This window comes from Ipomoea triloba, chromosome 15 (genome assembly GCF_003576645.1).
Source record: "Ipomoea triloba cultivar NCNSP0323 chromosome 15, ASM357664v1".
Lineage (NCBI taxonomy): Eukaryota > Viridiplantae > Streptophyta > Magnoliopsida > Solanales > Convolvulaceae > Ipomoea > Ipomoea triloba.
The window spans coordinates 11,442,395-11,453,625 of NC_044930.1; the positions used below are offsets into that span (position 1 = coordinate 11,442,395).

Here is an 11,231-nt window from a genome sequence, read left to right on the forward strand (position 1 = left end):
AATGGGTGCGTTTGGTTCGCACATAAAAATTAAAATTGGAATGGGTATCAAATACTTGGTAATGATAATGAGTTTTGGTAATAGTGTGTTTGGTAGTTGGGTGGAATGGAATAATTATTAATAGTTAGGGAAGAAAAGAGGAAGGGAAATAAAACTCTTATTTAATAAGGGAGTTAATACCACAAATGGTCCTCTGACTATTAGGCTAGTACTCCTTTTAGTCCTCCAATTTTAATTCGACCACAAATGGTCCTCTAACTTTCATTTTTGACAATAAATAGTCTCCCGTTAAGATTTCTGTTAAATAGGTGTTAAATTTAGGGGTAATATCGTTAAATTGATTAATATTATTATGATTACTTATTTTTGAGAATTATATGACACCATAATTAATTTCAAACATTAATAAACTTTAAGTTAATAAATATAATAACAAAATGGACGTGACAAATCACATAAATGAACAAATTAAAAAAAAATTCATGTTTAATGTTCGCAATTTGTACTTGATTAATTATATTAATTCAATGGTGGTGATCTTCAGTTATGTCCCAAACAAAATGTTTGATCGATTAATGAAGAGTGAAAACTATTAATCATCCATGTATGAACAACCATGAAAATTATGGAAACAAGGTTTAAAAAAATTCTTCCATTTTAATCTGTTGGTTAAATTAAAAACAGATAGCTCTAATATTAAATTTTCATTTTGTACGCACAATTACAAGAATAATGTGTATTGTCTTTTTATTTAGGAGTATTTATATTTGTTAATTTTTTAATTATGTTTGTTGGTGAAAAATTGTAAATATTTTTATTTTATGACAAATATATATATATATATATCAATTTGACGATAATACCCCTAGATTTAATACCTATTTAACAGAATTTTTAATGAAGGACTATATGTGGTCAAAAATGAAAGTCAGAGGACCATTTGTGGTCAAATTGAAAGTCGATGACTAAAAGAAGTACTAGCCCAATAGTCAGAGGACCATTTGTGGTATTAACTCTTAATAAGGGTATGGATTTTCTCATTAATGGGTATTCCAAACCCATAGTAGCATTTACAAAACTTATCCACCAAATACTAGGAATCACTTTTATACTCATTCATTATGTCTAAACCCACCAACCAAACACACTTAATATGTATATTTATTTTCTACTCTGAACTTTTACTTTTTGAGCATCCACACTTGTGGATATTAGGAAGTTTTTGCATAAAAAGAAAAACCAAACAAGAGTTTTTAAGAGTTTTGAGAATGAGTTATTTGGGTGGGTTTTATCCCCGCAAGATTAAGTGGGGTGTATTCAATCAAGACTTTTAAAAACTTTCAAAAACTTTTAAAGTGATGGATTTTAATTGACTTTTGTAGAGTTATTGTAAACTTTCATAGAATCTTTTAAACTTTCATCAACTTTGTAAAAGTTTATAAATATCCGTAGGACAAACATTTATAAACTTTTAAAAACTGTTTCATATTAAAAATTCTACAAAAGTCATTAAAACTCTAAATTGAATACACCCTTACAAACATTCCATAAATTCTATTAATATATTTTTTATAATTTTCTTACAAAAATATATTTTTATAAATCATAAATAAATTAATGCATTGCAAAAAAATAATAATAATAATACAACCAACTGCAATTACAAAATATTTTTATATTAAATAAAACCTTAATTAATATATTTTTTAACGCATTGAATATATTTTTATTTTCTTACATAAATATTTATATTAGATAAATTTTTAAAGTTTTACCAATTCTGCTGCAACCAGCAGTAAGTTGCTGCTGGTTGCAGCAAAAAATCTCTGCTGCGAATAGCAGCACTTCGCAGCAGATTTTTGTTGCGAACAATAATTTTGTTTTGCTGTTTGCAACAATTTTTTTTGTTGCGAACTGTTCGTAGCAAATTAAAAAAATTATTATCAACATGAACATATAATTTTTCGTAGCAAAGTTTGAAACGTATCATTAAATTGATGAAAAGTTTGTTGAGATAGAGGAAAACAAGTTTGTAGAGAATCTTGAAAAGTTTGAGGTTGGAGGGTTGGATTTCATCTATTTATATTAACGAAGAAAAAGTTTACAAAAATCCTATTTTGATAGAGTCAATGAAAGTTAATAACTTTTTTAATATCAGTAGACTTTTAACGACCTCTATAAAAGTCTGGATCGAATACCAATATACTTTTAAAGAGTTTTGAAAAGTCTGGATTCAATACCGGTAGACTTTTAAAGAATCTTTAAAAGTCTAAATTGAATACCGCCAAACTTTTAAAGTTGATAAAAGTTTTTAAAAGTGTATAAAAGTTATGATTGAATACACCCCCTTAAGTTTTTAATGGAGTCCACCATGTGAGAGATAAAAGTAAGCAAAATATACATTACGCACGTGGAAGGCAGATAGCGTGCAAAAGTGCGCAAAAAAGGCGCTTGGAAGCAAAATTGATTTCGGCACGTTTTTATGTCATATTTAGCTTCTTCTATTTTATCCTTTGATGCCAGATGTTTGTTTTCTTTTTCCTTTTCATGTATCTTCATTTTTTCTTGCCATACCCTCTTTCCTAAGTGTCACTTTAAAAACTGTGCAAAAGTTTACACATATAAGGATGATCGTATACACAAAATTTTAATGTAGATATTTGTATTTGAACCACATGAAAAATTAGCATATTAGTGTTTGTCACATCAGAGAGTAAATTTAGATAGTAAGATTTGAAAGCATATGGAGTAGACAAGCCCAGTCCTATCATTTTATAGGTCGGCCTATCATTTTTATAGGCCCGGGATGTAGTAACAAAAATGGGGCCTACACGATATATATATATATATATATATATATATATATAACTAAAATTTAAATTAAATAAGAGAAAAGAATACTAATGTCATATAACTTGAAATAAGATTTACAAGTCTTTTTAACAATTTTACATACACAATAATCATAAAAACAATTCTAGATGATGGTTTGCTAAATGCAAAATAATCAATAACCACATTAGTGCCTTCATAAATAAAGAATTATAGTTATGTTTTTAAAAACGAATAAAAAATTTAAAACAATAAGCTTATAAACAATCACATTTTTATTACAATAAATAATAATAAGTAATTATTAATAAAAATTTATAAAACAAAACTTACAAACAATAGCAGATCATGAAATCTTAATTATTAAAAGCAATAAATCAAAATAGTTTAAAACGTGACATAATATATTTATAACAAATCTTAATTTATAACGTGGCTTGGTAGTTTAAGTAGCTTTGCTAATGTTATATTGTTAAGACCTTTCCTTGTTTTCTTACCTAGGCCTATTATATTTGCATAAATACACCTCTGGGTCACATTGTTAAGGATTTTGACTTTAATGCAAGCATAATTACTCTGTCCACTTATTTTTGTGTTATCCTTCATTATTTTCTCTAAGTTTTACGGTAGTGTTGGCTTGACGAATGATTATAACGCAACCGTAAAACCAACAGGTTTAATGTTGTTAAATAAATTGAGAAATATTCTCACAAAAACTTAAATTAATGAATTTGTGTGTGATTAATGAATACTTAAATAAGCCACCAAAAATGATAAAAATAATACTCAAATTATAAATAAGTTCTTATTTTAAAAAATTGCTTAGCCATGTTGTCCTCTAGCTCCGGGCATGTTTAAAAGTAAGCTGTTATTATTATTATTGTTATTATTGTTATTATTATTATTTTTTTTTAGTCTTTGCCATTGAAACTTATTTTTTACAACACTAAAAACTAATTTTTATTAAAAAAAATATTTTCTTTCCACAATTACTCTCTTCGATTTATATATAACCACTTTGAAATATTTAAAATAATACAATTAAAATCAAAATTACATAAAATTATTTCCAAAACAAATTCAAATAAAATAATTTATATTATGTAAATATTCAAAAAAAAAAAGTAGTATTACATAAAAATTTGTAATAAATTTTAAAGTGTTGTAAATTGAGACATTCTCTAAGTAAATCGTATATATAGTAAAAGTAAATCGTACCCTTGCAAAAGTGCTAGCAAATAGATTCAGTGGTCTGTTGGATTCTATTATTTGTAATGCTCAAAGTGCCTTTATCCCGGGTAGGTCCATTACTGATAATGTTTTGATTGCCTATGAGTCTGTTCATGCCTTAAAAAGGCATCAGGGGGAATAAGGGGGGGTTTGGGGCCCTAAAAGTGGATATGAGTAAAGCTTATGACCGTGTCGAGTGGGGTTTCTTAAGGCAAGTTCACTTAAAAATGGGTTTTAGTGATCGTTGGGTTGACTTGATTAGGGAATGTGTGTCTACTGTTCGTTATTGGGTGCTTGTTGATGGGCAGGAGTGGGGTCCGATTATTCCAACTCGGGGATTACGACAGGGAGATCCTTTGTCTCCTTGCCTTTTTATTGTTGTGGTGGAATCCTTGAGTGCTATGCTTAGGGTCCAAGAGCGGGTTGGGGCTTTACATGGGGTAACTGTTGCGTGAAATGCGCCTTCTTTGTCTCACTTGTTTTTCGCGGATGATTGTTTATTCTTTTTTCGGGCTAATAACCTTGAGGCCGGAGTTGTGAAGGAGGTATTATTTGAATATGGGAGGGCTAGTGAGCAACAGATAAATTTCGAGAAGTCTTTGATTGTGTTTGGTAGAAATGTTGATAGGGAGGATAAGGAGGCTGTTTGTGAGCTTTTGGGTATTCATGAACAGTAGGGGAGGGGAAAATATTTGGGTCTTCCGGGGTTTGTGAGACGTAGAAAAAAGGAGATCTTAGGTTTTATTCGGGATAAGGTGCGAGCTAAGATTCTTTATTGGGGCAATTGCTTCTTATGTAGAGCAAGGCGAGAAGTGTTATTAAAAATTGTCCTTCAGAGCATCCCGAATTATGCTATGACTGTTTTTTTTGCCGCCTAAGGGTTTGTGTGATGAGATTGAGCGGATTATGAACTCTTTTTGGTGGGGGTGTGAGAGGAGAGGGGGTAAAGGCATTCGGTGGGGGACATGGGGTGATTTATGTACTCCGAAGCAGTTTGGGGGATGGGTTTTCGAAAGGTGAGGGAGATGAATATAGCCATGTTGAGAAAGCAGGGGTGGAAGTTTTTGACAAACTCTGATGCGTTGGTTACAAAAGTTTTTAAGGCTAGATATTTTCCAAATTGTTGTTTCTTGGAAGCGGAAAGGGGTTCAAATCCTTCTTTTGTCTGGTCTAGTATTCGGGAAGGGGTTAGATGGCGGATAGGGGATGGGAAAAAAAGTGAGGGTGTGGGGAGATCCATGGCTTCCGGATGAAAAGAATCCTTATATTATTACACCAAATCCTGGTCACTTGGGTGAAACATTGGTTGAATCTCTTTTTTGTACTGATAAGAAAAGTTGGGATAGGGAGTTGGTGAGAGACCTTTTTTATAAAAGAGATCATGACCAGATATTAAGCCTACCTTTACCTTCAAATGATATTATTGATTCTATTTATTGGGGGTAGAGAGGAGAGTGGGGGGTATTCTGTTCGGAGTGCTTACAGAGTGGCTATGGGTGAATGGGATAGTTAGTGGTCAGTTCCTTGGATGGGTGTGTGGCGTTTAAACATCCCCCAAAAGATTAAATGTTTCTTTTGGGCACTATGTACATTGCGTTTCCCTACTAAAGATGTGCTGGCTGTGAAACAGGTCTGTTTGTCCACTATGCAGTTTGGAACCTGAATCTGTGGTGCACATTTTTGCGAATTGTGGCTTTTCTCATTCCTGCTGGACAGAATTACATACTGGTTGGAGAATGACTTTTGTTGAGTCGATTGATGCATGGGTGGAGGAGATGTGGTCTATTTTACCCATGGATGTAGTGGAAGATATTGTTGTAGTTTGTTGGGCAATTTGGGAGAACAGGAATAATGTGGTATGGCAGAACCAGTGTGCAGATCCACAGTCTATAGAGAAACTGGAAGCATGCTCATCCTGTCCAGAGATCATTGCAGCAACATACCATTTTAAATGCTCAGCCACATGTGCATGCTGCATGGAATCCTCCCTCTCTTGGTTTTTATAAACTTAATATTGATGTGGTAATAGATTTCACTGCAAAAAGAATGGGATTTGGGTGGGTATTAAGAGATGAGGCGGGTCTGGTGCAAGGGGTGTTGATGTAGACTCGAGAAAGGATTTATACAGTGAAAGAGGCGGAAGCAATGGGGGCTCGGGAGGCTTTGAGTTGGATAAAGCATAAGGGATGGAGCTATGTCGTGATTGAAACTGATGTGCAGGTTGTTACAAACGCAGTAAATGGTGGTTCAAATATTACTCTATTTGGGGCTCTTGTCCATGAGATTCGTACGTACCTGGAAGAGCTCCCTTTCGTTCAATTTGTGTTTGTGAAGCAGTGTGCCAATACTATAGCCCATGACGTAGCTCGTAAAGCTTTGGATGTTATTGCAGATGGTTTCATTGAGTATTCTGATGCTTTTCCTAGTTTTCTTTCTTATTGTAATGTGGTGAACGAACTATCTAGTTAATGAAAGTTATTAATTTGGTTTTAAAAAAAAAAAAAAAAAAGAGAGAGTTGAAGAAAACAAGAGATATAGAGAAAGAGAAAGAACCACCATCTTATTATTCTTCCTTCAATCCAATCAAGATGTAAAGAGTTCTAGTAAATCAAAAAGTATAAAGGATGATGAGGTTTACAATATTAAAAGTCCTATACTAATAATGTCTACATTAATTTAATTACTAACAACACTCTCTTTTGGATATTACTACGTCATCTCAAACTTATACCTTGTTAAAAATGTCATTAAAAAACCTACTCCGTAATTGAGAAAAGAATACATTATGTATGAGTATTCATGTGTTGTAGTAGTTACCTGTCAAAAAACTTTTAATTAAGAAAATCATATATAAAAAAACATAATCAAAGGAAAAGAGTATAGATATTGGTCTTCAAGAATCAAGACTTTCTAGAAAGATGACAATCTTCTAAGCCTACATATTCTAATATAATAAACATGTTTTTAAAAAGTAAATGTAGGGGGAAATTTCGTGAACAAATCTACTAGATTGTTACCTGAACAAATTTTTTATATAATAATTTTACCACTCTTCTAGAGCTAGTGTAATTAGTATTTTGGTGTAATATATGTCTTGGTGTAACACCATTTTCATTGTCCTTATATAGGAGAGTGAGGGTAATACCTCATTTACATAGCAATATCTGGATCAAATAAAAGCTAGTATCCAAGTAGCCCACTAAAGGTACCAAAATATGTTGAACATTATTCCAAAATCTTTTTGTAGGAGAAACACTAAATAGCAAGTTCCCCACTAATATAGTATTAGGCCTAATGTGATTATGATTTTTTTTAAATTCTAAAATAGTGCTCCATGCACTAAAGTAAGGGACCTCTTGGGTTGAAATATCCTCATTATCCTCTTTCAGGTTTAAATGAGTCTTTATTTACTTAATTAAAAGATTGGACAACCATTAGTTTGCTTAGTAATTGGTATTATCCATATGAAACATCTCTACAACCATTAGTTTTCCAAATCTCTTATATTCAAACCCTACCTTTAGGCATGAGCTAATACCATCAAACATCTTATATGCTCAAATAACATTTATGTCATCAAAATAAACTGAGATAATACCAAAAAAAAACCATTATATGACCTTTTAATGGTCATTAAAATTGTGGCTAAAAATGACATTTAACATGGTAATTTTGTGGTATAATTTTTAGTAAAGTCCATCCTCAATTTGGGTCAAACCAAAGTGAATTTAAGTTCTCCTATGGGAGAGATTTCATTTGATATATTATAAATACAAAATGGATAATGAATAAATGAAAAATGCCTGCTCACAATGTATCTATTTGACTTAAAGGAAAAATGGAGTTGTGAATGCTTATAAAGAGCCTTTGATAGGTTATTGTTACCACCATTGACCCCGACTCACCTCACTATCCGTCTTGCTTATGAATCCATCTGATACCCCAAAGACATCACAAAAAATGTGCTAGTGAGAGTTGATTTTGTAGTTGTGGATGTAGGAGATAAGGATCTTGATATTCCCTTAATCTTGGGAATGCCATTCTTGATCACTTACCTTGTCATAAATTCATTCTTTATAAAAATAAAATGGAAAAAAACTTAATCGTCAGATTAAGAGGGTTAGAAGTTGTTGGTTCATAAACCAATTACAAAAAGGATTGTCCAGAATTATTGGTAAAAACCTAGCCAAAAGCATAAGCCCAAGTAACCACTAAAGACTTCTATTCCTAATTTGACAATAATACAACACCCAAGCAAATATAAAAAAGGGAGTATCTCCATCATTCAGGGTTTTCCTTGCCTACCATTCAAAGACCTGAAATTGTACTCACAAGTGATTTCTAAAAATTTTCTCAATACAAAAATTGTTCGACTTTCAAAGACTTTTCCCAACCACATCAAAAGTACATGTGTTACAACACTTGTTCCAACATCCTTAGGCTCATATCCTTTTTTTTCAAAAGTGATCGAGGTGATAGATATGTGAGCATTAGTATCATACACATTCACAATCCAATAGTGTTGCCAAGCATAAAAATTTTACATTGAAAAGTATAATGAATGCAATATTTGATAAATTCAAGCATACCCCAAACTATACAAGGTGAAACAATTTTGACAAATAACTACCTTCTAATTTGTAAATATGGCACCTTACAAGAAACACAATAAGAATTTTTATAAGTTGTGAAAAGGTAAGAGGCATTCCTATCAATACTTAAAAATATGCAATGTCTTGTCTTATTATTATTAAACTTCCATTAAAATATTTTTAATTATAAAAAGATTGAAATGCAATTACAAAATATTTAAATATTTAGATATGCTCTGTTGGGCCGGGTTGATTCCGGGCTAGGCAAATTAAAAACCGTCCTGGCCTATCTCTATAATAAATAATCCTCCAAAGAAGAAAAATGCTTTTTTCCCTCTTAAATTATAAATATGTGTATAAAATATATAAATACATTATATTTTTATTTAAATTTTTAATAAATAAAAATATAATATATTTACACTCATAATTTTTAATTATAAATTATTTATTATTTATTTTCATAAATACAAGTATTATATTTTGTAATACTTTTATTAACATTTTAATTAAAAAATTTTAAAAATTAATGATAAATACAACAGAAAAAAAAGTCTTGCGCAGCTTAATCAGGCTAATCAACCCAATTTATTTTATATTTTCCGTATCAACTCAATCAGGCTAATCAAACCATCAAAATTTATCAATTTCAAACTAATCAAAATAAAATTTAAGATCGACGACGTTCCCATCAGATATTTACCAAACGTTATCCGTCACTAGATCATCGGAATTAGCATGGTCAATCGTAAAAGCATCATTGGGAACTTAATCTATTCTTTCGGAACAAAAAAATTACCGAAAGCACAAAAGAAAAATAAAATTGAAAGAAATGGAGAAGATAAGCTCAGATATATATGTTGGAAACAATTGTATTCCCAGGCCTACAAAAGGCCTCATAATGAGCTGGGATCAACATGTATCGTCATTGCTATGCACACCAAACAAAGATAAAGCGTATTAGAGAAAGAGAAGAATTCAATCAAGGTTGTACACGGCTATAGCGGCGGCGATAGCTGCAGGAGGGTAAGAGGGAAAGGGAATTCTGTATCGGAGCGCCGAAACCATTGATGCCTGAAGGTGGAGGCGGATGGTTTAAATAGGAATAGCTTTTAGGGTTTGCGCTGACGAAGGAGCAAGTAGTTAAGCCGCATGGACAAGTTTACCCTCTCCAACCCAATTTGTTTTATACTTCTCTTCAGTCTTCTCTACCTTTCTTAGCAATTAATTACACAAATTTACTCTAATGACACAACTTTAAAGGAATTACATATTAAGACGGAAACTTATAAATTAATGGAAAAAAGTCACTAAACCCTTGAACTTTACTTAAAAGTATAAGTAAATTTTTTAACTTTAATTAAAAAAATGCAATTGAACATTCAATGGTATCAAAATGAGTCAAATAAGTTCGGTATACCAGTAACATATGTTACTGGTAAAGTTATCGTTGTTGATCACTGTTCACTACCATTAAAAAAATTCAACAGCCGGTGCCCTTCTCCACCAGAGAAGGTGACCAGATCCGGTCATGTTATCTAGGAGAAGGCGACCAACTACAGTCGTCAAATTTGTTTTTTTTTTTTTTCAATTTGAACAGTTTATCAGATTTTTTTAGTCACCGGAATTGTCGTCGGGACCCTAATAATTGGTTATTCTAAGTGGATAACCTGATAATGGGTTTAGATGCACCAAAATGACAATTTTAAATATTTAATTACACTTTTTTAGTTAATGGGTTTAATTGCATTTTCGAGTAAAGTTCAAGGGTCTATTTGACTACCTTTTTCCAAAATTAATTAAAATATCTACTCTTCTATTTTAAAAAAAAAATAAAATCATAATGTTAGAAATACCTTAAGAAGTGAGACCTTGAATAAAGATATTGAAATTGTGACAAACTTTATAGGTGATACTCAATTTTATGATTAAAGCCACATTAAAGCAATAAAATGGAATGTAAGCTAACAAATGTGTAATCAATAAATAAAGAGGTGTGATAAAGCAGACTTTTAAAAGGGAAACAACTAAAAGCTCTCTCTCTCTAAAAAAACGCTCTCCCTTCTGCTCATCCTCAGCAGTCACCGCCGGCCTCCGGCCGGAGCTCTAATAGAGCTTTGAGCCCGCGGTATTTGGTAATCTTCTCCTTCCAACGTCACAGTCTCTTTCGCCTCCGACTATCGCCGCAGCATCCTTCCGTCTACAACCTCCGCCGCTGCTACCTTCGTTTGCCTCCCACCACCACCATTGTTGCTTGCTTCTGGCCCTCTTCACCGTTGGAGTTTCCTCGCCATAGATCTAACAAACCACTCCACAAGAAACTCCTCCACCTCCACAGCCAAACTCCTCCCACCTCCCCATCCGGTCACCGCTTTCTTCCCCGCGGCCTCCACCGTCTTCCGGTCCACCACCGCGCCATCCCTCCACTGTCCATCTGGCTATACCACCACCGCCGGCAACGCAGCCTAGCCTTTGCCGCAGTTTTCGCCGCTCCAACTTCCCCTTCCGTTTCTGTTCTTTAATAAAATAATATATATATATATATATATATATATATATATATATATATATATATAT

At 32.5% G+C, this 11,231-nt stretch overlaps 2 non-coding genes across 2 annotated transcripts; both read right to left on the bottom strand.

Moving 5' to 3' along the window:
• Nucleotides 1-9,337: 9,337 nt before the first annotated feature.
• LOC116007730 lies at nt 9,338-9,422 on the bottom strand. Its single transcript, XR_004095333.1, has one exon. It is a non-coding gene; the product is annotated as a small nucleolar RNA snoR53Y (small nucleolar RNA).
• Nucleotides 9,423-9,494: 72 nt separating this feature from the next.
• Nucleotides 9,495-9,590, bottom strand: LOC116007726. Its single transcript, XR_004095330.1, has one exon. It is a non-coding gene; the product is annotated as a small nucleolar RNA snoR69Y (small nucleolar RNA).
• Nucleotides 9,591-11,231: the final 1,641 nt, after the last annotated feature.